Source organism: Chiloscyllium punctatum, chromosome 43 (assembly GCF_047496795.1).
Source record: "Chiloscyllium punctatum isolate Juve2018m chromosome 43, sChiPun1.3, whole genome shotgun sequence".
In the NCBI taxonomy this organism is placed as follows: Eukaryota; Metazoa; Chordata; class Chondrichthyes; order Orectolobiformes; family Hemiscylliidae; genus Chiloscyllium; species Chiloscyllium punctatum.
The window spans coordinates 24,549,195-24,575,350 of NC_092781.1; positions in this window are offsets into that span (position 1 = coordinate 24,549,195).

The window sequence follows — 26,156 nt, forward strand, 5'->3', positions numbered from 1 at the left end:
GTGGTCGATGTCAGGCATAGAAAGCTGGCATTAAGTGAATCCTTTGAAAAGCATATAGGGTGCAGTAGTGCACTTGCGATAGAATTGAGGAGGGCAGAAAGGAGGAATAGGATGGCTTTAGCCAATAAGGTCAAAGAGCATCAGAAGAAATTCTGCAAGTATACTAATGGCAAAAGCGTAATAAGGGATTTAATAGGGCACCTTAAAATTCAAAGAGCCATCTATGTATAAAAATACAAAGGATGAATTAGGTTTATTAAATTTAAGTCACATGTGATCAAATGAGTACAGTGAAAACTTTGCATGTCCCCACTCATCACGCAATTTTAAGTATAATGGTACCCAACCAGCAGGTACACAACCTTGAAGCAAAGCAAAAAAAAAAGAATGAACGGTTAAAATTTTCAACATTATAATTCTTCCTTTAAAATCTGAAAAACAAATAAAAACAGTTAGCTGTTCAACAATACGCGCATGGATATGCCAGGGTTCACAATGCTCATAAGGAATTAACCTCCCCGATTCCACTTACTTACTCTGTTCCTTCTGGATTTGTGAGAGCCTACGTAAATATGGCACTTTAGTAGTTAGCCTGTATAAATACATGGTAACTAGGGAACTGAGGGTGAAAGTAAAGCAGAATACTTTTTCTCCATGTCCCTTCATGAGGTCTGACAAGGTTCAACACCGATGACTGGTTAAGAAGGTTAGGTCAACGGGGATCAAGAATAGTCCACCAATTAGGTACTAAATTGGATTTATAGTAGGAGACAGAGGGTGATTTAATGTTCCAACTGGAGGTCTCAAACCAGCAATGTCCCTCAAGGAACAGTGCTAGTCCACTGTTGTTAGTTATTTTTCAAAATTATTTGCATGCGAAGAAAGGAAACATGGGTATTAAGTTTGTGGATCACACTAAAATTGGTGATGTAGTGGATAGTGAAGAAGATCATGAAGAAGAACAATGATTTCTTTACCAACTGGGACCCTGGGAGGAGGAAATGCAGGCCGAGTTTCATGCAGATAAATGTGATGTGCGGCATTTTGTAAGACAAACCTGAGCAGGATTAACACAAGTACCGGTCGGTCCCTGGGAAGTGCTGTTAAACAGAGAAGCATAGGCGTGAAGCTGTATTCTCCCTTGAAAGTGGAATAACAGGGTGACTTGGCAATGAAAATAAAAACTGCTAGGCATGCTTACCTTCATCAGTCAAAGCATTGACGGGAGGAGATGAGATTTCATTTTATGAATGAATAAATAGAAAATATTTAACATACGTGATGGTGATTAGACGTTTTCAGACATAAAGATAGTGTGGATAGCGCGGGATTTTTTTAGCATTTGCGTTGGAGACTGAGAGATGACTTTATAGAGGTTTGTAAAATGATGAGTGCCATGCAAAGGGTGAGTAGCAAAGGGTCTTTTCCCCAGGGTAGAAGTGACCAAAACCAGAGGACATACGTTTAAGTTGTGAGTGGAAATATTTAAAAAGCATCTCAGCGGCAGCTATTTCTTAGAAGTTGCTTTGTGTATTTAACGAGCTATCATCGGAAGTGGCACAGGCAAAACATTTCAAAAACAATTGAATGGGAAAGAGTTAAAGGGGCTGTGCTAAATCCAAGCAGATAGGCGTAGTTCAGTTGAGGAAACCTTGTCGACATTGACGCTTTGGCGAATGGATCCGTTGGTGCATTGTATGACTCTCAGGGTCGATGACTTTATTACTCTATTTCATGACCAATTGTTGTTGCTTTTAATTCATCTCCAGATCAAAAGTGTTTTTAAATATTTTCAACGATCGGGCTCTGTAGCTTTGAATAGAAAATTGCTAAGATTGATGTGGTGCTGTGGATTACCACAGCAGTAGATGCAAAATTGTACACTACCAAAATCTTTCTTTTTTTTACCGGGGATAACACCTCAGTCTCCCATGATTATCAATCAAATTTAGGGTTCACCGATGAACGTGGGTGAACATGTCAGTGTCAAAATCATGTGTAAATAAAACTGCTGACAACCCATTAAAACTACTGCACTTGGCGACTTGTATTCCAGACTGCAGAACTAACATCTGGTCGAGAAGGTGAAATGATGCCAATTTCACCAGATAGGATCTAGGTTCTAACGGCCTGCCACAAACAGCTATCAGTAGTTATGAACGATTAAGCAACTCGCTGGAGGAAAGTGATCCAAACTATTTCTCCAGTAAAATAATGGAACAACCTTACACTTCAGAGTAAATAACAAAGACAGAGCATCTGCAACATCCTTAGTCAGAAGTCTGAAATGAATAATCCACCACCGCCTCGTCATGATGCCCACAGAATCACAGATACCAGTCTTCAAACAATTCATTTGCTGTACGTCACATGACGCTGAACACAATAGATATAATAAAGCCAATGGGCTCTGACACCATTATTGTAATATAACGGGAGAATTCTCCTGTGCTTTCTTCGTCTGGTTAAAATTGACTCCCGACACACAGACACGTGATGAATTCGTCAATTATCTCTGAAACCATCAACGGTATTGGAAAGAGAACAGTAAACATAGTCCTGTCGACCTGCAGATTCCTCCTCCATAATGTCTACAGAACCCTTGACAGCATCTTAAGATATTTGCACAAACTGCACAGAAACATCGGGAAAGGAGTAGGTCATTCAACAGTTTAAGCCTTTCCCATTCTAGCTCATGGCCGAACATCTCCACAATACACGTTTTCCCAACGTGTATATATCCATTAATGTGACTAACAAACAGAAAAAATATAAAGTAAGAAAATATATAAAAATAGAAAGTAGTTATCCTTCTGTCCATCTGTTTTGCTTCCCTATTCAGTATGTTTATTGCTGATCCTTTATCTTCACGCGATGCATCTGCTATGTCCCTATCCCTTCAGAATATAAAAATCCTTATACATATTCATCGACCTGGGTACCACAGCCTTAAATAGTCGAGAAGTCTCCAGATTCCCCAGTCTCTTAGTGCAGACTGTAAATCCCATCTTAATGCAGAGAGGCCTGCCTATGCTTAATACCGTTTTGTTAGACGTTCCAAACAGGGGAATTATCATCCCTTCTCCAATCTCTTACACTCTATAAGTTTTGTATATATATCAGTGAGTTCTCCATTCATTTTCCTAAACCCCGTCAAATACAACCCTGTTGACACAAACTCTGTTCCCGCAACAAGCCTGCCAGCCCAGAGATCAGTGTGGTTATCCTTCACTGCCTTACCTCAATGACATGTGAGTACGGAGACACAATAATGCGCAATTTATGACATGAGCTCACACCAAGGACCTGTACAGCTGCAGTAAGGCATCCTCGCTCCTGAACTCAAACACTCCAGAACTGAAAGTCAACAGACCATATACATACATCCTGATGAAGGGCTTTTGCCCGAAACGTCGATTTCGAAGCTCCTTGGATGCTGCCTGAACTGCTGTGCTCTTCCAGCACCACTAACTCAGAATCTGGTTTCCAGTATCTGCAGTCATTGTTTTTGCCACCTAGACCATATTCCTTCCTAACTGCTTTCTGTTCCTGGAATATTGCTTTCAGCCACAAGTATACAAGAATCTTCACATCGTGTTCAATGTTTTATGTACACTACAGTGCACGCCAATGCCATTCCAAGTAATGATTTAGTTCTCAGAACTCGCTGCCCTGCAAGAGTCTCGGACGTCTGCACAGAAGTAAACAACAATACATACCACACGTCCACTTACAGATGAAGATTTTTTGAACCAATTATTCTTCAAATGGTTGGCTTCCGTTCTAATTGTCCGTCCAAAGTTATCAGTGTCACACCTAAACAAATTACTGCACATTTGCCACATATTGGCCATTCATTCCAATTATCACAATCTCCTTTGAGATTATTTTACATCCTCCTCACCCACGCAGAATCCAACACAGTTTAGTACCGCCAGAAAACTTGGAAATATGGCACTTTTTCCCCTCAAACGAAAGTTTGATATGCATTAGAAATAGCTGAAGCTGAAGCACCGATTAACTTTACATCCCATGAGCTCGCCACTCAAAGCAGAAGATCCCTTTATTATACTGCTTCCACTCAAAGATGGCGGCAGAGTAAGGTTCCTGTGGTTGAACTTGGCAGTTTCACCATTTCCTTTTTTATCCGTTTCTTTATTTTCTCATTTATTTATTTTGCCTTGAGATCTGACAGCACTTGGATAGTCGCAAGCGCCCAAAAAAGCAGACCTCAACTGGACCTGAGCTGTGTCCTTGGAAAAGACATTGAGTTGGGCACATGGTCTGGAACTCGACCCAGGCCCAGCACAAAGGAGATTTTGTCATTACTTGCTATTCTGAAACACACTATGGACCGAAAATCAGCAGTTGCAACACCAGCACATGTGAGATCAGTGAGATCGGATTCAGCGGCCAAAGATGGCCCGTGAGGGGCAACAAAATTCAACTGTGTTTGGCTATGTTGTAGATGGCAGCAAGGTGGTTGTTGAAGGATGATGGTGCAGACATCGTAGGTGCTGATGAGCTATCTCAGGACATTTTTCACTGTAACTTTATTGTATTTTTACTGTCAAATACACATGACAATGGAATTGAATCCCAAATCAAAACTTCTACACCCTGTTTCCTGCTAGTTTGCTCATTCGAATCCAATTCCAGTAAGATTTGATTTTGTACAGTACGATTGAGACTTTACGAATGACCAGTCTGAAAATCTAAAGACTTTCCAATATTCAATATCACATCCTCTATAATTGTTTCCACCAGATTCTTCAGTGTAAATGATAAGTTAACTGTTCTGCAGTATCTCACTCTCCTCCTTCCATTCTTAAACGATCGGATTATAGTTGTAACCTTCGAATTATCCAGAATTGCTTCCTGCCTTTGCAGAATGTGTTAGAAAATAGCACAGAGATCACCAGTGCCATTGCTATTTATAATATTCTATCTTCCAAAATTCCGGTATGAAAAGCAAGTTTTCAGTCAGACGTTTCAATGCTCAGTCCAACTATGTTTGGAAATGTTACGTCGTCATGGAGATGTATAATTTTAGTCTTTAACTACACAAGTCCCACGATGATTTGGTTTTCTGAAAGATGTTCTGGATGTTAATCGTTAAAAATTGGCATAAAATAATTGTGCATTTTCTTGGCAGTTTTTTCTTTTCACTTCCACATTTCACAATGCTTTTGTTTTGCTTTCAAATATCGAAGAAATCTTTCTGGTAGTCTTTATATTTCTAGTGAGTTTGCAGGCTTGTTCTGTTTTTCCTTTTGATATACGTTTCCTGGCCCTTTTCTGCTCGATCCGGTTGTTTCCGATTCTGTCGCCAAACACAATCCCTGCTTATGACTTTTTTTAAACAGCATTCCGCTCATCTGATGCAATATTTCATTTTCTTTCTTTAACCATCATTGCACGGTGAGAGACCACTCTCATCTTTGTCGACAAATATTCCAAAACGTACAGAATTGTGGTATCTATTCCCAAAGCAATCATCCACTATAACTTCTACAACCTGGCCAGCTCATTCCCCCAACAACAGGTCCAATACGGCCTCTTCCCTTATGGGAGTATTGATGTACTGTTGTAGAACACTTCCCTGGACATTTCTTGCACATTTTGCCCCATCCAGACCTCTGACACTAAGTGTATCCAAGTCAATGTTGAGAAATATAAAATCTCCCATTACCACCATCCTGTTGCCTATAGATGTTGCCTATAGATATTTCCGTAATCTCTTTACCTATGTATTTTACATCCTACATAAATGCCGCATAACATTCCAACATTACTGCATAATACCCTGACTGATGAAGACCAGTGTGCCAAACGTCTTGTTCATGCCCGGTTCTCATTCTTTCAGAAAACCATGAACCTGAACTTCAAGTCCCCATGTTCCATTAGACTCCCTCATGTCCTACCATTCACCATTAAACTCCTGCCTTGAATTTACTTTGCAAAAACCAAGTTCTCACCTTTATCGACATTAAATTTCATTCTCTATTTCTCGCCCCACTACACCAGCTGATCAAGGTCCTGCTCCAATTTCTGATAACTTCCCCACTGTCCATGATACCACCTATTTTATTGTCATGTCCAATATTTCTAATCATACTTTGTACGGTTTCATCATTGATATAGATAACAAACAGGATCCAGCACGGACAGTTGAGCGACTCAAATAGTGATAGGCTTCCAGTCCGACAAGCATGCATCTACTACTGCCATGTGCTTCCAGCCATTAAGCCGATTTTGTGCACAATTTCCCAGTCGCTCCGTGATTCCATGAGATATAACCTTCTGGAGCAGGTTCCCACATAGAACGTTATCATTTGTCTTACTGAAATCAATATCGACTACGTTTACCACCCTGTCCTCGTCAACTTTACGTGCCACTTCTTCAAAGATCACGAACAAATTTATGAGGCGTGATATTCTCATCACAAAACTGTGCTGGCAACTCCTAATCAAACTGATGGTATAGTAAGTGGAAAAAATGATTAATCAGCTTCACGAGTTAACAGAATGCAGTAAGAAGACTTCTTGGATAGCATGCAATTTGTTAGAGTCCATTATTAAGGAACGAATAACAGGTGATTTGACAATATAAATGACAAACTATCAGTAAGACTGGTTTTATGAAGAATAGATTACTTTTGAGTTATTTGTCTGAGTTCTTTAAAAATGTGTAAACGAGGATTCTGCGCAGCAGTACATCTGGACATCTAGAAGGCATTGTACAATGTACTGGACAGAAGATTAACACTCAAAATAACAGCGCATTGGTTTAGGAGAAATTTTATTCTTGAGTAGATGATTGGCTTACCATGAAAACACACAGAGAGGGAATAACTGGGTAATTTTCTGTTTTGTAAATTACGGCCAGTGACTTAATCAGATCACAACTGTTTGCGATGAATATTCTATCTTGAATAATGGTAGAGCAAATACTGAAGCCAAATTTTCCGCTGACATTAACACTTGGAATAATAGGTTGCAATAAAGATGTATGAAATTTACAAATGAATGTGCGTTGGTAATTAAATGGACAAGTATTTAACGTGGATAAGTATGACGTTATCCATATTGACCAGAGGAATAGACAAGAAATGCCTTATGTAAAATGTGTTCGAGAAACTTCCCAGTGTGTAAGTGAGGAGGGATTTGGATGTTCTCGTGGATATCGGACAAAATGTGCATGCATTTCGACGTTTATTTCGAAAAGAACAGTGTGTAAAAGTGGGTGAGTGTCACCGCAACAATGCAAGATATCATTCAGACTGCAATGAGAGTACTGTGTGCATTTGTCGTGCTCGGACTTGAGAAGGGAAGTAGTCGCATTGGAGCCAATTCAGAAGAGGATCAACTCTGATTCCACAGTTGCATAGTTTGCCTTATGAAAGAAGATGCAGCAGTTCATTTCTATACTCCCTCGAGTTTAGAACAATGTAAGGAGATCTCAGTGACGTCCGTAAGATGCTAAAGAAATTGGCCATGCAGATGTGCACTGGATATTTCCTCTTTTGAACTAATCTCGAATAAGAGATCAATGATTTAGGATAAGGCGGCTCACTCTCTCAGCGGAGCAGGTAAGGGCTGTTTGGCAGTGGCTGCTTGAAGGCTTGGTGACGTTTGTTTAACGGTTTAAATGTGAAAGCTATTTTTAAAACAAAAAGTGCGGAGCACACCCGAAAGCTGGTGTAGCGCAAGCGTACCTGGGTAGGTTTATTTCCCCTATAAAAACGCGCAGGAGGGTATCCGGTATCTGGATAACTGGGTTTCTTTCTGGGGAAGGTGGGACCTCTATAAACAGGATGGTCTACAACTGAACCTGAGGGGGACCAGAATCCATGGGGGGAGGTTTGCTAATGCTTTTGGGGTGAGGTTAAACTAACACTGGAGGGGCATGGGAACCTAGACTGTAGCTTTATGGTGCAGGACCTGGAGTGTACGGAGGTTAGGAACATGTCATCAATCTCAAAGGAGGGTGCCTGTAAACAGGAAAGTGGCTTGAAGTGTGTATACTTCAATGCAAGAAGTATACAAAATAAGGTAGGTGAACTGGCAGCGTGGGTTGGTACCTATGGTTTCGATGTTGTGACTATTACAGAGACATGGCTAGCACAGGGACAGGATTGGCTGTTGCAGTTTCCAGGGTTTAAATGTTTTAGTAGGGTCAGAGGTGGGGGTAAAAGAGGGGGAGGTGTGGCATTGCTTGTCAAAGATGGGATTACAGTGGTAGAAAGTACGATGGATGAAGACTCGCCATTTGAGGTAGATTGGGCTGAGGTGAGGAATAGGAAAAGTGAGGTCACACTGTTAGGAGTTTTCTCCAGGCCTCCTAATAGTCCTAGAGACGTCGAAGAAAGGATTGAGAGGATGATTCAGGAGAAGAGTGAAAGTAATAGTGTGGTTGTTATGGGGGACTATAACTTTCCAGATATTGACTGGGAAAGCTATACCTCGAGTTCGTTAGATGGGTCAGTGTTTGTCCAATGTGTGCCGGAGGTTTTCCTGACACAATATGTAGACAGGCCAACAAGAGGTGAGGTCACACTGGATTTGGTTCTGGGTAACAAACCAGGTTAGGTGTTAGAATTGGAGGTAGGTGAGCACTTTGGGGACAGTGACAACAATTTGGTGACTTTTATTCTAGTGATGGAGAGGGCTAAGTGTGCACTGCAGGGCAAGAGCTATCGCTGGGGGCAGGGAAATTATGATGCCGTGAGGCACGACTTAGGATGCGTGGCTGGGAAAAGTAGGGTTCAAGGGAAGGGCGCAATTGATATGTGGAGCTTGTTCAAAGAGCAACTATTGAGTGTCCTTGCTAAGTATGTACCTGTCAGGCAGGGAGGAAAGGGTCGTGTGAGGGAGCCGTGGTTTAATAAGGAATTGGAATCCCTTGTTAAAGGGAAGAGGGCGGCCTACGTGAAGATGAGGCGTGAAGGTTCAATTTGGGGCGATTGAGAGTTATCAGGTAGTCAGGAAGGATCTGAAGAGAGAGCTAAGAGCAGCAAGGAGGGGACATGAAAAGTCCTTAGTTGGTAGGATTACGAAAAACCCTAATGCTTTCTATCGGTATGTCAGGAACAAAAGAATGACTTGGGTAGAAATAGGTCAAGTCAAGGATTGTAGTGGGAAGTTGCGTGTGGAGGCTGAAGAGATTGGGGCGACACTGAATGAATACTTTTCGCCATATTCACTCAGGAACAGGACATTGTTGCCGATGTGAATACTGAGTCAAAATTAATTAGAAAGGATGGCTTTGAGGTAGGTAGGGAAGAGGTATTGGAAATTCTGGTAAGGGTGAAAATAGATAAGTCCCCTGGGCCTGATGGCATTTATCCTATTATTCTCTGGGAAGGAAGGGAGAAGGTTGCAGAGCCATTGGCCTTGATTTTTATGTCCTCGTTGTCTACATGAATAGTACCAGAAAACCGGAGAGAGGCAAATGTGGTTCCCTTGTTCAAGAAGGGGAGTAGGGATAACCCTAGTAACTATAGGCCAGTGAGTCTCACTTCTGTTGTTGGCAAAGTCTTAGTAAGGGACAGGACTTATGAACATCTGGATAGGAATTATATGATCAAGGATAGTCAGCATGGTTTTGTGAAGGGCAGTTCGTGCCTCACAAACCTTAGTGAATTCTTTGAGAAGGTGACTAAGGAGGTGGACGAGGGTAAAGCAGAAGATGTGTATATGGATTTTAGTGAAGCGTTTGATAAGGTTCCCCATGGTAGGCTACTGCAAAAAATACGGAAGTATGGCATTGAGGGTGAGTTGGAGGTTGGGATTAGGAATTGGCTGGCTGAAAGAAGACAGAGGGTAGTAGTTGATGGTAAAGGTTCATCTTGGAGTGCAGTTACTAGCGGTGTTCCGCAAGGATCTGTTGTGTTTACATTGCTGTTTGTCACTTTTATAAATGACCTGCAGGTGGGGCTAGAAGGTTGGGTGTGCAAGTTTGCAGATGATACGAAAGTCGGGGGAGTTGTTGACATTGAGGAAGGATGTGGCAGATTACATCGGGATATAGATAAGCTGCAGAGCTGGGCATAAAGGAGGCAAATGGAGTTCAGTGTAGGTAAGTGTGAAGTGATTAACTTTGGTAAGAGTAACAAGAAGATGGGGTACTGGGCTAATGGTCGGTTACTTGGTAGTGTGGATGAGCAGAGGGATCTTGGTGTCCATGTACACAGATCTCTGAAAGTTGCCACCCAGGTCAATAGTGCTGCGAAGAAGGCATATGGCGTACTGGCTTTTATTGGTAGAGAAATTGAGTTCCGGAGTCCTGAGGTCATGTTGCAGTTCTATAAGACTCTGGTGCGGCCGCAACTGGAGTATTGTGTGCAGTTTTGGACGCCATACTATAGGAAGGATGTGGAGGCACTCGAACGGGTGCAGAGTAGATTTACCAGGATGTTGCCTGGTATGGTAGAAAGTTCGTATGAGGAAAGGCTGGGGCACTTCGGGCTGTTTTCATTAGAGAAAAGAAGGTTTAGGGGTGACTTGATAGACGTGTACAAGATGATTAGGGGTTTAGATAGGGTTGACCATTAGAACCTTTTTTCCACGTGTGGAGTCAGCTATTACGAGGGGGCAGGGCTTTAAATTAAGGGGTGGTAGGTATAGGACAGATGTTAGGGGTAGATTCTTTACTCAGCGAGTCGTGGGTTCATGTAATGCCTTGCCAGTAGCAGTGGTGGACTCTCCCTCTTTATGGGCATTTAAACGGGCATTGGATAGACATATGGAGGATAGTGGGCTAGTGTTGGTTAGGTGGGCTTGGAATGGCGCACCATCGAGCGCCAAAGGGCCTGTACTGCGCTGTATTTTTCTATGTTCTTCTAAGTTCTAGACTTAAAGCAGAACTGAGGGGAAATTGCATCTGTTCAAACTGTTTAATTCACTGTCCCAGAGTATAATGAATGCTGGGACGTAGAGTCAATGAAGGTTATGTAGAGCGTGCAGGAACGTGGAACGGAGGCCGAGATGACATCATCCATGATTGTTTCAAATGGTGGAGTTCAATCTGAAGAATGGGAACATTAAGTAATAGCATTGCAGGAACAGCTAAAATAGTTTTATACATCAAGTTCTGAATCTGCCTCACATAGCCATCCAGACATGGTAAAATGGGACAAGGTAATAGCCCACCATCGAGAGCTGTAGAGACTATGTTCATGCATTGCCCAGCACGGAGAACACTGCAAACGTTGCTAGGTATTTGGTACTAAACTTGCACTCGATAACTGCTTAACATGAGAAAAGCATTGCAGCCCATGCTGTGAATGACAATAAATGGGGCTCCGACAATGTCTCTCTATGTCTTCATTGCATCTCACAAAGAAAGGGTATTGTGTATCCTTGTCAATATGTGTGCTTGAGTGTGTGTTTGAGAGAGACGGAGAGCGAGAAAGAGTAAATATGGGGTAGTGGCAGGGTGAGAGCAGTTCAGATAAAACTCGATAGTTCAAAGAGAAGACATATGGAGATATTTCGTTTAAATCTAAACCTCCCTACCGGTATTGAGAGTCAACCAAAGGCAAATAGACTGCAGCGAGTCAAGAGGGCAGCTCACTCAGACCTTCTCGGAGCAATCAATATTGCAGAACCAGCGTCGCCCAAGACCCACAAATGAATGAAAAAAAAATACTGGCAGGAGTTTTTACATTGGATGGAGTGAGTCTGTGGGACTTTCCATGGATAGATGTGATTACCTGCTTCTGAATATAAAAAGACATTGTTAGACCCAATGACAACTTATATCAATGCACAATGGAATGATGGATGAATGGGATTTTGCGGTTCTCATGGACTAGGCCAAATCAGTTCAAAATCTTAAGTTTTCTAATTGTTTTAAGCAGATTCACGACGGATATTCCGTCAAACCACGTTAGTTTTAAATAAATCAGAACTTATTTGCAAGTTTATTGAATGTAACATAAACAAAACAGAACAGAATACAGAATAGCTTAACCTACCCAAAAGCCAAACTGATTATTATGCCAACATAATGATGCTGTGCCACATACTTGCAAAAAATCCCCAAAATACCCATTCACACAAAAGGGTAATACAAAGACAGGGTGTTACAGGAAAGAGCGAGCAATGGCAGAGAGAGACTCAATCGTATTTTATTTTGCTGTTTCTTGGATAAACAGCCATAAAATGGACTGACTGCTTTGAATGAACAGCCAGACTGCTGCAAGGAAACCAAATTAAACCATACCCTCGAGAAGTTAAATTGGGAGAACTGGCCACTCCCCTTTCATTGTTTACATGTTTCTTTAAAACTTGACAGCCTTTTTGTCTGAGGTAGTACATGTTGGCTTCAATCATACTGACCATAAAACCCTGCAAACGTATACATTTCATAATCGCTGCTTTTACGACCGCTCTGAAAACCAAAACACAGGAACAGGATAATCTTTCTAAAGGAGTAGTATCATCACACATCCTCCTTTAAAAGACTCAACTATTGATGTTCAAAGATGGCTTCAATTTGAAGCCACTTAACATTGATCTGTTAACACTACGTAATATAGAATTACATTAGATGGATTATAAGCATGCAAACGTGAATAATACATTTTGTTCAAGTCTGTTTTACTCCTGCAACCGAGTGCCTCCGTTTCTCGATCAAGTCGCCACAAGTTGTGGACAATCATGTCATGCCACATGCATAATTTAAAAATTCAATAGCTGTACCAACACGCACCATCTAAACAGCCTGGAATTTTTGTCTTTTTTTCCCCATAAACTTCAATGGATTATGATCAATGTACAATATTGTCTCAATTACATTATTGGTAATACAAACATTAAAATATTTCCATATTTTGACCTGCGTCAAAATCTCAATCTCAATTGTTAACTATTTCTGTTGATGAATGTTCATTTTCCTGCAAAAATGCCCGTTTGGTCATTCTAACTTCTCATTGTCTTATAGCAAGAGGATAACACTGTCACCCACATCACTTACATCGAAAGCTTCGTTGAATGGCGTTGTGTCATTCGATGTGGCTGATACTGAACAGCTTTCAAACTGTCAAACGTATTCTGACAGCCAGCTGTTCAGTAAAACACTTTTGCTTTTTTTTTTGCAATTCAGTGAGTGCAGCAGCCGCGCTCAAAATCCACCCAGTTCCAGTAATCAGAATACTGTGCATTTGTCGATGATATGGGAAAGTTTTGAATTACTTTTGATTATTCAAACTGTGAGGCCGATTCTTCACGTCCAATGACATGGACTTGGAACATGACTTGGTATTTGGTAAATTTATTTTGTTGCCAGAATTATCAGCCAATCTGCCATCCGAAATCGATCAAACATATCTGATACATGTTCCTTCCATGTGTGACTAAAAGTCACCAGGTCATTTACATGTGCTACACCATTGAGTAATCTAGCAATTACCTACTAATTAGTCCCAGAAATTTATCTGGCACATTTTCCGTACCAAAGTGCATAACAATAAATTGACAGAGGCAATTCGGTGCGATGAAAGCTGAAATTGTCTTCACTCTTTCACACAAAGGTACCTGCTATTATTCTCGGAGCAAGTCCAACTTAGAAATATAAGCTGTTTGTCCTACGATTTCAAAGCATTCACCCAAACGCGGAATCAGATGTGCATCAGTGGTTGTAAATGTATTGACTTTGCAATAGTCCACATTTATCCGTTGAGTACAAGCTGGTGTTGGTAGCATGACTATGGGTATGCTCCAGACACTGCAACCGACTATGATTATGCCATCTTGAAGCATGCGTTCAATCTCCTTTGGAACCTGTGCCAATGTTAGAGCGTTATGCCTACAAGAATGCTGTTCAACAGGAACAGTGTCTCCTATATCTATATTATGCATAATTATCTTAGTACTTTCCAGCTTATTTCCACTTATCTCAAAACGTAATACTAATAACGCTTACAGGCCGTTTGGATTTTCGTCCGCAGGATACCTCAATAGTTATCACAATTTGGGATAGCTCGCTCAATGTTCAATTTAAGATTAGGAATGCCCAGTTCAAAATCATCTGCACTTGTTTCTTCACTCTGTTTGCTAACCATGTAACTCAATATCCTTTGGCTTTTCTTACTTGTCAGAATACCTTTTAACCATATCCGCATGACAAAATCTTTGAGATTTCTTTCTGTCTGGAGACCTTATCAAATAGTTCATCTCACTCAATATCGTTTCGACTTAATAAGATCCACTAACCTTGATGTTAAATGTTAAAATATCACTGGAATTATCATTACACCTTCTGTCGGAGAGGAAAATTGTGAGTTTTTGATTTATTGTCTGCTTGCCGCTTCGTTTAATGTTGTGATACTTTAAAATACTGTGTAGACAACTGACCCGCTCTAATCAATCATTCCCGAAAATCTGACAGGTTTCAAACATTTGGCATCTAAATTATGACTTAATTTGCCCTTCGTGAATTTTAATGGTCCTCTCACATTGTGCCCAAAACCTAAATCAAATTGACTGAATTTTGTTATGAAGGTGGAGATGTCCTAAACCTTTAAGAGAGTTGAAAAAATAGCAAGACCTACTGGTCACAGCATAAGGCGTTCTGAACGAGGTAACGATGTAACACTTGTTCGAATCATCTAGCAGCATATGGATTGCCATGAGACAAAAGCAAATTCAAATTCGGCTCATCAGTTTAATTATGCCCCAAGTTACCAAAATCTAACAAAGTTTGAATTTAGTTTGACGATACCATTAAATTCAATGAAGGGATCCGATGTTTTGGTATAACACCGGACATTTGTTTTCGGTTGAAAGAGAACTTCCATGGGAACGGATAGCTTATGAACTCTCTGATTGGAACCTGCCTGTGAAAGACACTTGCACAGGAGAACATCGGAACCGATCTGGAGAGAATTTACAGAGGAAAATCTAAGAAAGGACTCGACAAAGCTGACTGGTTTTGAAACGTGAATTCGTTTTGCTAAATATTAATCAGGAATTCTTTATCAGATTGGATTGCAGAGTGGGAGGGAAAAGTTAGGTTGAGCAGAAATGATTTGCAAATATTTGATAGTTATAATATTCTCTGTAGGAATTTAAGATTAAAGTTGTTGGTTTTAACTTTCAACAGTGATGTCTGGGATAGTTCTCGAATTTAAACAGATTACATTCCGGGTTGAATCATTTATCTGTTGCTGGATTACAGTCGCAGAGGGGTTTATCCCGTGTCATAACTGTTTGGATGCGGCTGTCCGTGGCTTGAACAGGTTTAGAAAGATCCTGTCTGAGATTTGGACAGCTTTGAATAGATTTGAATACTTACAGTATGGAAGCAGGCACTTCAGCCCAACAAGTCCACCCCGACCCTCTGAGGAGCAACCCACCCAGACCCGTTCCCCTACATTTGGCCCTTCACCTTACACTGTGGGCAATTCAGCATGACAATTTCACCTAACCTACACATTTCTGGACTGTAGGAGGAAACCAGAGCACCCGTAGGAAAAACACGAAGACACGGGGAGAATGTGCAAACGCTACGCAGAGAGCTGCCTGAAGCGGGAATTTAACTCGGGTCTCTGGTGCTGTGAGGCAGCACTGGTTACCATTGTGCCACAGTGGCGAAAAACTGCCCAGTACACTGAAACACTTGCAGGTTGGTGTCTTAGATATTTAGGTGAAAAGTAGATGAAGCAGTTTTGTTTAATTTCCGTGACTTGTGTTTGGTTAATTTAAAAGTGAGAGAAAAAATTCTTAAAATTTCAAAAGCCGTTTTGGGATTTGATGATTCTCAAATTTGCAAAGAAAATTTAGAAGGAAGTAAAAAAAACCCATACATTTAGAATTAGCAAACAAGTTAGATTTGGGTTGAACAAGCGACAATTTAGAGCTGGAATTGAAAGGGAGTTACTCAACACAAAAGTGTGTCAGAGACACAGACAAGTGCAGTCAAGTTAGAAAAACTTGAATTACGTTTAAGCAAAATGGAATTAGACGATAAGCAATGGGAGAGAGGAAGAAAAGTAGAGAGAAGAGAGAGATGAAAAAGAGAGAGAGAATTTTCTGGGCTGAGCAAAGTTAGAGAGAAGAAAAGAAGAGAGAAAGATGGAGGGAAGAATAACAGAAGAACGAGAGAGAATTTGAACTTGAGAAGTTACGACTTAGACAGCAAAGTCAAGTGAACAGGATGGAGTTTAAAAATGAAAGTAGCGATAAACAAAAAAATTTCAAAACTCTGCCACACTTTGATGAGAAAAAGATGAAGACTTCTTTATTTCATGTCAAAAGGTAGCCAGAAAGATGGAGTGGTCCGAGGATTTATGCGTATTGCTAGTTCAGACTAATCTGGTAGGCAGAGCTAGTGAGGTATTAGCTCCGCTGTTAGAAGAGGGGTCAAGAGAAAATCAAGATTATAAACAGGCTATTTGATTTGCTTACGAATTAGTACCAGAAATAATGAGACTTAACGGAGGAAACAGGTCAGACTAATGTTGAGTTCGAAAGAATTAAACACAGTCGTTTTAATGGATTTGTGCGTGCTTTAAAAATCGATGGTACAATGAATCTCTAACACAGATTATTCTGCTGGAGGAGGTAAGAAAACTCATTTCCGGAGATGAAGAAACTCATGTGGAGTAATAGAAAGTTCAGAAAGTGAGAAGGGAAGCAGAATTAGCAGATGAGTGCATGGGAAAAGCTTTGGGTCAGAATTTCTTCCTGTGCACAAATTTTGGAGAAGGGGTGATCCCACACTACGAAATGAAGAGTAGAGAACAACGATAATTGTTTTTTCATCATGGCTTGAAGAAGCCAAAGAAGTTAGAAAGGAGGAGAGCAGGCTCAGGTGCTTTCACTGACATGGATTGGACATTTAAAATTACAGTGCCAGTGACTTCATAAGGACGGTAGGAAGGGCCAGAGAGTGGAATACGTAAAGCCATATTGCTGGTCCGTAAAGAAAGGCACTGAGAGGAAAGGATGAAGTAAAGGAAACTCAGCCAGTGGCATTAGTGAAAGCAGTGGAGGAGAGCCGAGGAGCTGCAGGACAGTGAACGACCTACGTAGTGGCTTGTTTTGGGATTTAATACCTGATCTCTGTAAAAATTCGCCACTGTGAGGAAAGTTTATTCAGAATGAACGGAGTAGAAGGACAAGAAGTTACAATTTTGAGAGATGCAGGATTTGATAGTGAGAGATGTGCGAATTTGCACTCTTTCTGACCTGTTCCCCGAAATTGTGGTCAGTTGTGGGATAGATTGACAGAAATTCAGCGTTCCCCACTAAAAAAATCTGATTGGCGTACCAACTCAAGACTGGGGAAGCACTCGTAGTTTGGTTGATAATTTGTCACTTTCAGGAATTCATTTTTGTTTTCTTTGCAATGAATTAGGAGTGCCCAATGTGTGAGTGACACACATTTGATGTTGGGAAGCCTAAGGATGACCATAAAAGTGAAGAGTTAAAGCAGAAGTATCCTGGTGTCTTCCCAGACTGTGTGATAACCAGATCCAACGGTCATAACTCACAGCACGAAGCACAAACTAAAGAGAAAGAGGAAGGATTGAAGTTCAGCCAGCAGACACCCTGTTGAACGTAATTGGTACAGGAAATAAACACTTAATAGGCAATGGTCAGGCAGAAGTGTTTAGATCTGAAAGTTTAACAGATTTGCAACAGAAAGACAAGATGATAATACATATGTATGTGGTTGCTTACTACGAAACAAAAAAACAAAGGATATTCCTTTGGGTTATTACCTGAAATACAGAATCCGAAGACGGAAATGGAGACTACTGCAGGTTTGTGCATGAGAGAAATGGATGGAAGTGCACCAGATTGTATTTCCCGTACCATACATTCATGAATTGTGACGGACAGCACACAAACTATGTGTTGGCGGTTACCGTGGGATACGGAAAGCACAGGTAAAGGTGCACAAACATTTTTATTGTCTTGGAAAGCACAAGGCTCTGGATAACTTTTGCCGTATATGTCATACATGCCAAATGGTAGGGAAGGCACAAGCGATCATAAAACCCAGCATTTTTGATGCTAATTCCCACATTTGAAAAACCTTTCACGTGGGTTTTAATTGATTGTATAGGTCCAGTACCGAGAACTAAAAGGGAAAGTCAGTACTTGTTAACCATAATGGATGTGTCTGCCAGACCTCTGGGGGCAATTCTATTCTTGAGTACCAAGGCAAAAAGGATGGTAGAAGGATGAAAGCTTTCTTTACATGGTATGTTTTTCCCAAAGAAATTCAGTCAGGCCAAGGGTCGATTCTGACTACTAGGCTGCTGCTGGAGGTGGTGTGGTAGACGTTATCTATATGGCTTGCAGCACGGCGTTCGACAAGATTGCACATAGTAGACAATTTAGAAAGGGGAGCTCACGTGGAAACGACCACGAGTGAGACAATTGGATACAAAATAGGAATGAAGATAGGAGACAAAAAGTGGTGATAGCGGATTTTTGTTTCAGCTAGAGATCTGTGACCAACAGTGTAACTCAGGGATAAATGCTGAGTCCACTGATTGTTTTTTTCATTTATGTAATTGATTTGATGTGAACATAGAAAGTATGGTACGTACATTTGCAGATGAAACCAAAATTGCTGGTGTGATGGGCAGTGAAGAAGATTATATCAGCGTACAAGGCGACCTTAATCAGATGGGCCAACTTGCCAAGGAATGGTAACAAGAGTTTAATTTAAATAAATGTTAAGTACTCCATTTTGGAAACGCAAAACAGGGCAGGACTTGTACACTTAATGGTGAGGTCCTGGAAAGTAGCTGGCTAATAGACTGAGGAGTACAGCTGAAGCTCCTTGAAAGTGGGGCTGTAGGCAGACAGAGTAGTGAAGAACCCATTCTGTACACTAGCATTCATTCGTCAGAGGATTGAATTTAGGATTAGTATGTCATGTTGCAGCTGTGCAGGACGTTGGTGAGGTCGGTTTTCAGGACGTAGGTTCAGGTGAGAGGCAAAGGACCTTTATGGGAACTTAGAGGCATCTTTTTAATGCAGGGGGTGATATGCGGTGAAAGAAACAGAGGGAAACACTTCACTATAAACACAGAAGATAGCACCATTGAAGAGAAAATATTCAGATGAATTAAACAGCTGAATTCAAATCAGTTGAACGGTTAAAAGAAACGTGACAATTTGGAGATGTGACACAATGCAGCTATTGGCAGAATGAGAACATAAAAATGGAAGTGTTATCACAACACGTAGCATTGCAGGTCACTACGTACAGGGCTGATGGGTGAATGGGCCTTGGTGTGAACTGGGGGGGGGGGGGGGGGTGTGGGGGGCAGGCATCAGCGTTGCACTGAAAGTAATGCCGCTCAAACTGGGCACTCATGTCGCTCCGGAAACCGTTGAAGCTGCGAAATCAAAACTCTATTCAACTGCAATCAATCACTTGTCCGGGATAATCACTCTTTCTAATATTACGATCTGCTAATCTATACTTTAGAGACAAACGGGGGTCGACATGACAGAGTCAGAAACATGTGCACCGTATACTGGTGACAAGCGGTTAAAGCTTCCGAGCTTGACCACTCGCATGCCAAAGAGTTGAACGAACATCTCAGGGAGAGGGCGAAATAATCCCCAGACGGACAGATCAGCTAAAAGCTCGACAGTCCTGTCGCAGATAGACAGAAATGGTGATAGACGATTCGACAACGTAATGGATGAGAGGGCTCAATAAATATTCAAAACCTGAATAATGGAGAAGCCTTGGTCATCAGTGAAAAAGACAAAGATGCAGTACTCAGGCCAGAGGTGTTGAATCAATGATCCACCTCACACCCAATATGATGTCCACAGCAACACTAGTCGTCTACCAATTGCTAGTCGTCTACCAATTTGATTCTCTGACATGAAGAAACAGTTGAACACAGCCGTTACGAAGAACGAAATGGACCCTGACACCATTCCTGCAATAGGACTGAAGACTTGTTCTGCGCAGCAAGTCGCTAGCCAGGGGATGCTGTTGCATCCAAGTTCGCAGACAAGGTGGAAAATTACTCAACTATGTTTCTTCCCTGAGAGGACAATAATGTCAATCTGACTAATTGCCAAGCCTTCGGTCCCATCATTATATTTAAATAGGTGGCAGTACTTTTTTGTCAGGGCTGTCATGAAGCACAGAAATAACGCGCGCAGCGTGGTTTCCAATAGGTCCTCATGTAGTGATGTTGCTATGGTTGAAGTATTACTGGATTACTAATCCAACCAGACTAATATTCTGGCCGTTGTTGGAAGTTAAAAATAATAAACAAAACATCGAGCTCTAAAACCAGGTGCAAGTAATGGTAACCTTGAAGCAAACGACGTTTATAAGCACCAATGTACTTTCAGAAAGTATCTCCAGATATATGGAACATAAAACAATACATCACAGAACAGGCCTATCGGCCCACGATGTTGCGCGGTCCTGTGAAGATCTAAGCCCTTCCTCCAACATTACTCCATCATCATCTATATGCTTATCCAAGGAATATGAAAATCTCCATAACGTGGTTGAGTGAACCTACATTGGCAACCAGGGAATTCCACGCCGTTACCACTCTCTAAGTAAAGAACATGCCTCTGACATCTGTCTAAATGCTGTCACTGTTCAATTTGTGACAATGCCCTCTCATACAAGCTGACATCATCATCCAAGTAAAAAGACTTTCACCGTCTTACCCTACCTAATCCTCTGATTACCTTACATGTCTCTAACAAGGCCCCTCCTAGCCTTCTTCTTTCTAACTAGAACAGATCCAAGTCTCTCAACATTTCTTCATACGACCTTCCCACCAGACCAGGCGACATCCTGGTAAATATTCTCTGCAAATTTTCCAATTCTTTTACATCCTTCCTGTAATGGGGCGACCAGAATTGTACACAATATTCCAGGTGCGGCTGGACGAGCGTTTTTGTACAGTTGCATAATGACATTACTACTCTGGAACACAATCCCTCTACCAATCAAACCTAACACACCGTTATAACTTCTCAACAGCACTTTCAGCCTGGGTGGCAATTTTCAGCGATCTATGTACTCCAAGAGCCCTTTGCACATCCACACTACCAAGAACCTTTCCATTGACTCAGTATTTTACCTTCCTGTCATTCTTCCAAAAGTGAATATCCTCACATTTATCTGCACTTAATTCCATTTGACACGTCTCAGACTAATTCTGCAGTACATACATGCCCCCCTGCAAAATGCAATTTTCTCCCACGCTGTCCACCCGTCCACCGACTTTAGAATCATCTGCAAATTTGCTAACCTATCTACCTACGCCTGCGTCCGAGTCATTTATAAAGGTGACAAGCAGCAGTGGTTGCTATACAGATCCTCACGTCAAACCACTAGGAACCGGACTCCAAACTGAATACTTTCAATCAATCACCACTCGCTGCCTTCTTACAGAAAGCCAGTTTCTAATCCAAACAGCAAAGTCCCCCGAAATCCCATGCCTCTGCATTCTCTCCAACAACTTACCATGGGCAACCTTATCAATGCCTTACTGAAGTCCATGTACAGCACGTCAACTGCCCTACCCTCATCCACAGACATGCGATAAACTCTTCAATGGTCTCTGAAACGTCCGAGCAAGGCTCTCTATTGTACTAACCGTCTCCGAGGTCTTACAGGATATTAGCCGGACAGAACACTCGTCACCACCGTCTGTATCAAAAAGGGAAAATGAAGCATCGTCCAGCCAACCCTCCAGAGACCTCCTTCCTAGCATCTGCGAGCTTGTGACGATAGTTACACAGCTTTCCTACAGATGCTATAGAAACATCGGTAAAGGAGTAAGCCATTCAAAGAATTCAGCCTCCACCCATTCCAGGTCATGTCCGATCACCTCTGCAATGCCTTTTTTCCACACCATGTACACGTCCGTTAATGTCATGAACTATCAGAAGAATATAAAATAGGAATCGCAGCAGTTTCCTTGGTCCAACATTGTTGCACTCTCATTCAAGATAACGATGTCTGATCCTCTAGCTCCACACCATACGCCGGACCTCTCCCTTTTCATTTAGTGCCGATAACTCCTTAGTTAATGCCTTTGTTCCATAGCCTTCCATGAGAGAGAATTTTCCAGTTTGACCAGTCTCTGAGTGCAGACATTTATTCTCATCTCAATACAGAGTGACTTGCCTGTGCCTAATACTGTGGGCCCGTGTTTTGGATTTCTCAGCCAAGTTGATTATCATCCCTTCCAATCTGTCTCGCCCTGTCAGATGTTTTAATAAAATCACTGAGATCTCCACTCATTTCTCTAAACTCCAAGGAACACATCCCCAGTCGACTCAAACTCTCCTCATGTAATAGGCACGTCCTTTCAGTGATCAGTTTGATCATCCTTAACTGCTCTTCATCAGTATCAGGCGTGTCCTCTGTTATGCAAGGAGAAGAAAACTGCACATAATACTGCACAAAGTTTGAGATGAGGTCTCACCAAGGCCCTGTACAGCTGCAGTTAGAGACCCTTATTCCTGTACTCAAATCCCCACTAAATAAGGGTCAAAACACAATTTGTATGCTTGGCTAATTTCTGTTCCTGCAATATTTATTTCAGTGACTGATACACAAGATGACCTTTATCCTTTTCAGTGTTACAGCTACCCACTGGCTGTGTCTCGTCCACTGGTCAGAATGCCAATACCAGTCCCAGTATTGACTTCTATCTTCAGAACACACTGCCCAGCATGGATCTTGGCCGTCTGCACAGAAAACAATAACAAAAATCGAGTGTATTTCCCTTTAAAGTACAACATATTTCAAACAATCACATTTCAGTTAGGAGGTTACCATTCTGTTTATCCACCAAAGTGCATAATGTTACATTTGTCCATAGTGTTCGTCAACTGCCACGTATTTACACATTCACTCCCCTTCTCTCAATCACTTTGCAGTTTTTTTCACATCACCATCTAGTGGTGTTGGCAGACTTTGAAATATTGTATTTCATGCCCTCAACAAAATATATTGGAACATCTGGGGCCCAAACTCAGATTTCTGTGAAACCCACGAATCTTTGTCTCCAATAAAATTATCATTTTGTTCCGTTGCTTCTCGGCAAAGAACTCCTGTGCTGGAGATTGTCCACTCTGACACTTTTGTTTTCTTATTTTCTCCTCCTTTCTACACTTTGCTGTTAATTAATTATCTGTAATTTGGACAGCATCAGCAGCGGAGACAGACTCATGCACGGACTTTGAGTCGACTTGGGGCTTTGCCCTCGTGAGATCTCAAGCCGTGGCCAGCGTACAGACATCGAGTTGGGCCGAGTGCGGAGGAGAGTGAGCCCCTACTTACTTCTGTGGAACTAGCACGTGGCCAGGAAACGACAGCTGCAACATCGGTCGAAGTTACTTGGACAAGAGAGAGTGCAGCAGCAAAAATGATGACTGAGGATCAGTACCTTTGTTGTTAGTTGGGTCCTGAGCTGGCGGTGATGAAGTGCATAGGGGAAGGACATAATGGCAACAGCATTGAGTTGGGGCTAGAGGTCAGCGTCATGTCCCTCTCATTGGAGGGTCTCGCACAGGAAACAACGAGTTGGTGGTGGAGCAGTATTGGCCCAGCAGTAAAGACAGCACGTGAAGACCATAAATCTCAATATTGGTAGGATCCAATGTAGATGGCGATGAAGTTGTTTTGGAGGCATGGCGGTGCAGGCGATCTCGATGATGAGGAGTTGCCTCAGAACTGATGGACTTTGTTCAAGGGATACCTTTAGTTTTTTTTACACATCTTTAAATAGCTCAAAATGGCGCTTTTTGTGGCGACAAGTGAAAGGTTACCCCTGCGTTGTAATGTATATATTCTGGAAAATACACGTGATAATAAAATTAAAATGTAAATCAAAATCAAAATTTTAAAAAATCGGACTCAGTTTGCGACCAGCTCTCCATGTCTAAACCACTGGCCATATATTAACCCAAACTGATAAGATTTGATTTTGCACACTAGACTTGGGGCTTCATCAAAAATATTTCTGAAGATTTGAAAATAATCCCATCCATTGCTTCTCCAGAAAGTATTACCCAATCAGTTTCTCAAATATGAGACCCACTTCATAAATCTATGTTTATGTTGTCTATGCCCATTAATTTCAGCCCCAATAATTTTCCAGAAGCATGCATTCATTAGTTTCATTCTGTTTCCCTTTTCACAACAGACTTGGGTTCCCTAGTCGAGCTGTGTTTTTTTTTTCAATTTTTTTGATGTTTTCTTCTGCGAATACACAACTGAAATAGTTGCTTCATTGTTTTGCCATTTCCCTGTCCTCCATTCTACATTCCCTGGTTTCAGGCTGGAGTTGTTTTCTTTTACCTTTCCCAGTAGCACACTTTCAGAAGCTATTAACGTTTGCTCATACAACATTTGATTCTGTATTCTTGAGAAACAGAACTATTCCTGTCTTAAGCTGTATAAAGTTTAAAATCACACAACACCAGGTTAGAGTCCAACAGGTTTAATTGGAAGCACTAGCTTTAAGAGGGCTGCTCCTTCATTAGGTGGTATTTCATCAACCACCTGATGAAGAAGCATCGCTTCAAAGTCTCCTGCTTCTAATTAAACCTGTTGGATTATAACCTGGTGTCATGTGATTTTTGACTTTGTACACCCCAGGTGAACACCGGCATCTTCAAATCATGTCTTAAGCTGCTCAATGTTTGACCATCCACAATAATGCAATCGCAGAATCAAAGACTCTGAGCCTTCAAAAATACAGCAGAGTCTATCGTAAGGAAACATTCCGACAAGAGGCACGCAGCCGTGAATGTTATGATGCTTCAAGTACTCGTCCAAGCACTTTTTAACAGCTGTGAGGTTTCCCGTGACAGCCCCCCACTCAGGAATTACAATCAGACCCCAACACCCTCTGGGTGAAAGACAATTCTGAAATCCTCTCCAAACCGCAACAATTTCAGGTTAAAGTGCGGGCCCGTTTACCTGACTATCTGATTAAAAGGAGCAGCTGATGTCTATCCACCCTGCTCATGCTGCTTGTAAACTTGTCCTTCTGAACCACGTCTGGCTCAGCTTTTTCTGCTTCAAATTAAATAACCCGAGTTTATCTAGCCTCTCTTCAAAGCTGATGTGTTCCATTTCAGGGACATCCTGGTGATTCTCCTCTGGACCCGCCAGCGCATTCACATCTTTCCTGTCATGTAGCTCTAAGAAATAAACACCTTATTCCATCTGCTGTCTCGCCAACGTCCCGGAGAACTCTTCTCATCGAATGCTTGAACAATAAAGGCTATGCCTACAGTCCCGTGTGCCTTCTTAATTTGTAACTTGCAGAGTTTTTTTTATAAAATGATGGATATGGTGAATAGTCGAGGTCTTTTTCGCCAGGTTGAGGGAGTCAAAAATTAACAGGCATAAGTTATTGGTGTTTAACAGAAAAAAAAATAGAACGGATCTCGGAGTAACTTTGTCACGCACATTTTGGTGCATGAGTAGCACAAGTTGAATCTGGTGGAAGTGGGTAAAATTTCAGCTTTTAAAAGACATCTGGATGGGTGTATGAATAAGAATGGTTCAGACGCATGCGGGGCAAATGCTGGCAGATCGGATTTGATTGATTTAGAATATTTGGTTGGGAGGATAGGTCGAATGGTCTGTTTCCCTGTTGTACATCTCCTTGATATATTGATTCAATTGATCAAGATCTCATTATAATCTTATATTGTTAGCCACGATACAAACCCTGTCCACTGTACAACGAATCTTGATGTCATCAGCAAAATTGATAAGTATGTCTTCTTTCATTCTCATCTAAATCACTTTTGTAAATGGCAAATAAAAGTGTATTAAGCACATTTGCCTGTTGATCATCATTGTTCACAGGCTTCCCGTCAGAAAAGCAACACTTTCAGGCAGGCTTTCAGGGAGCTAGGTTGCAAGCTCAGAGTTAGAACAAACAGAGTTGTTGTCTCTGGTTTGTTCCCCGTGCCACGTGATAGAGTGTCGAGGAATAGAGAGAGAGAACAGTTAAATGCGTGGCTACAGGGGTGGTGCAGGAGGGAGGTATTCCGGTATCTGCATAACTGGGGATCTTTCTGGGGAAGGTGGGACCTCTATAGACAGGATGGTCGACACCTGAACCGGAGGGGCATCAAAATCCGTGGAGGGAGGTTTGTTAGTGCTC